Source organism: Calidris pugnax, unplaced genomic scaffold (genome assembly GCF_001431845.1).
Source record: "Calidris pugnax isolate Ruff unplaced genomic scaffold, ASM143184v1 scaffold265, whole genome shotgun sequence".
Classification (NCBI taxonomy): Eukaryota; Metazoa; Chordata; class Aves; order Charadriiformes; family Scolopacidae; genus Calidris; species Calidris pugnax.
The window spans coordinates 601,398-604,222 of record NW_015091061.1 but is presented as its reverse complement, the minus strand read 5'-3'; the positions used below and the strand labels follow the sequence as shown (position 1 = coordinate 604,222).

The 2,825-nt window shown below is 51.0% G+C and overlaps 1 protein-coding gene across 1 annotated transcript in view; it reads right to left on the bottom strand.

Moving 5' to 3' along the window:
• ARID3B (AT-rich interaction domain 3B) overlaps positions 1–2,825 on the bottom strand; it is a 57,171-nt gene that overhangs the window by 5,826 nt on the left and 48,520 nt on the right. The window lies entirely within an intron of this gene.

The window sequence follows — 2,825 nt, the reverse complement described above, 5'->3', positions numbered from 1 at the left end:
GCCCTGGCTCTGACACCCCACGGAAAACTTGGGGGGGGGTGGTGTTTCAGCTCCTTTCCAGTCTCCTGGGACAATGAGGCCACTCTCCCTCTAAAGAACACTAAGGACGTCGTTAACATTTAACCAAAATATTCCTATCAAGCCACGATAAGCTTATACAAAGCACAATATTATTTCTCTTTCGCAGTTGGGTAAATAAAGGCACAAAAGACAGGACAGACTCGCCCCCGGGTCAGGTAAGAAAGGTGGGAATAGTATCGAGAGACTCCAATTGTTCCTGGCTTCTGATTTAGGAAGTTTAGCAGGGAGAAGGAAAAAAAAATATAAATAAAGATGGGAGGGAATGAACGTTACTTGATAAAATTTGTATTCCCTTTTACTCACTATTTTTGGGTTTGGCTTGGTTTTTTTTTTTTTTTATATCAATATGAGTTTTAGGTGGATGCACAAGCGCTTGGAACTCGGATCCCAAATCCCAACCACCATCAAAACTCCACCACAAGCTGCTCCTGGCTTCAAAGGGGAACCTGCTTTGACCTATATTTCTGGCAAAACGCCCTCAATAAAGCATTTCCTGGCGTTTCTAGCCGAGGCTTCAAGAACAACCCCTCCCCTTTCTCCCACCCAACCTGCCTGGCCTTGCCCCTCCACCCCAACGGACAATCCAAGACCTTTCATTTTAACGGATCAAAAGCTTTGGAGGAAGCAGCTGGTGGGACTGGATTTTTTTCATTGCCATCCAGTGAAATGCAACCCCCCCCTCCCTGGACAGGTAAAGCTGGGGGGGGACTTCTTCATCAGCTTTTGAAGGGGGGTGACTCCCCTTTTATAAAGTATTTCAGGAGCACCTTTCCCAGGCCATCAATGCTGCTTCTTCTCACACAGCCGTGCCAGGGGTTCTGTGCCTGGAGGCTTCGTGGCAGATGGTGGCAAAAATCACCCTTAAAAGCCCTTGGAGGCATCATTTTCCCCCTCCATGAGGATAACACGGGTCTTTGTGGCCTCCTCAGTGCACCTGGATTCCTAAAGGCTGGGCTTTCTCTCTCCTGCAGGCTGCTATCCCTATGGAGGGGGGAAAGGAAAAGGGGGGAAAGGAAAAGGGGGGAAAGGAAAAGGGGGGAAAGGAAAAGGGGGGAAAGGAAAAGGGGGGAAAGGAAAAGGGGGGAAAGGAAAAGGGGGGAAAGGAAAAGGGGGGAAAGGAAAAGGGGGGAAAGGAAAAGGGGGGAAAGGAAAAGGGGGGAAAGGAAAAGGGGGGAAAGGAAAAGGGGGGAAAGGAAAAGGGGGGAAAGGAAAAGGGGGGAAAGGAAAAGGGGGGAAAGGAAAAGGGGGGAAAGGAAAAGGGGGGAAAGGAAAAGGGGGGAAAGGAAAATGGTTCCCTGCGGCACAAGGCTGGTGTGAGACCATGGTGATGGGCTTCCCCCCCTCAAAATCATCATATTGACCATAGAACTGCAGGATAAACCTCACTCTGGGAGCTGAAAAATATAACAAGGGGCTTATACACCCCTCCCAAGGGGGCAGGGATGGGGCCAGAAGCAATTTCAGCCAAGCCAGGCCCTTCCCAGGAAGGAAGGAATCATTCAAGATGATTCAAGGATTGTAGCATCTCCCTTATGAGGAGAGACTGAGAGAGCTGGGACTCTTTAGTCTGGAGAAGAGAAGGCTGAGGGGAGACCTTATTAATGCTGACAAGTGTCTAAAGGGAGGGTTGAAGGAGGAGGGAGCCAGACTCTTTTCAGTGGTTCCCAGTGAGAGGACGAGGGGCAACGGGCACAAGTTGGAACAGAAGAGGTTCCACTCAAATATGAGGAGAAACTTCTTCACGGTGAGGGTGACAGAGCCCTGGAACAGGCTGCCCAGGGAGGGTGTGGAGTCCCCTTCTCTGGAGATCTTCAAGACCCGCCTGGATGCTCCTGAGTAACATGCTCTGACAAGCTCTGGGTGGTCCTGCTTCAGCAGGGGAGGTGGACTAGATGATCTCTATGGTCCCTTCCAACTCTAAAATTCAGTGAAATTCAGTAAAGGAGCACTCTGAGGGCACGCAACAGAGCACTGCTGCCAGGACAACTGAGCTACCCTCAGCCCAAAACTGGTAATTCCCAACCCCAGAGCCAGTTCTGGGGAGAAACAACAGCTTTGAGTCCTGAAGGAATCTCACCGGGAGCAACACAGGAGGTCGTGAGCTCGGAACGAGGAAACTCTAAAATTCAGTGAAATTCAGTGAAGGAGCACTCTGAGGGCACGCAACAGAGCACCGCTGCTGGGACAACTGAGCTACCCTCACCCCAAAACTGGTAATTCCCAACCCCAGAGCCAGTTCTGGGGAGAAACAACAGCTTTGAGTCCTGAAGGAATCTCACCGGGAGCAACACAGGAGGTCGTGAGCTCGGAACGAGGAGCCAGTTGGGTTTTTTTGATCAGCTTGGTGAGCACAGCTCGGGTGTTTCTGAATTCGGGCTGGATTATGGATCAGCAAGAAAGGAACAAAACCTACCGAAACGTTGCTACGCTTTAGTTTTGCAGTTATTTGTGCTCTGTTTTAACAGCTTCTTGATGGTGATGGTACCTCTTCTGGCTTAGGAGCCAGAGAGAGAACAGACCCTGTGTGTCAGGAGGTGGTTGAGACCCCATAGGGGGAAGGATTCATAGAATTGTCCAGGCCGTGAGGGACTTCCAAAGGTCATCTAGTCCGACCCCCCCGCAGTCAGCAGGGACACCCCCAACTAGACCAGGTTGCCCAGGGCCTCGTCGAGCCTCTCCTTGAATATCTCCAGGGATGGGGCCTCAACCACCTCCCTGGGCAACCTGTTCCAGTGCTCCACTAC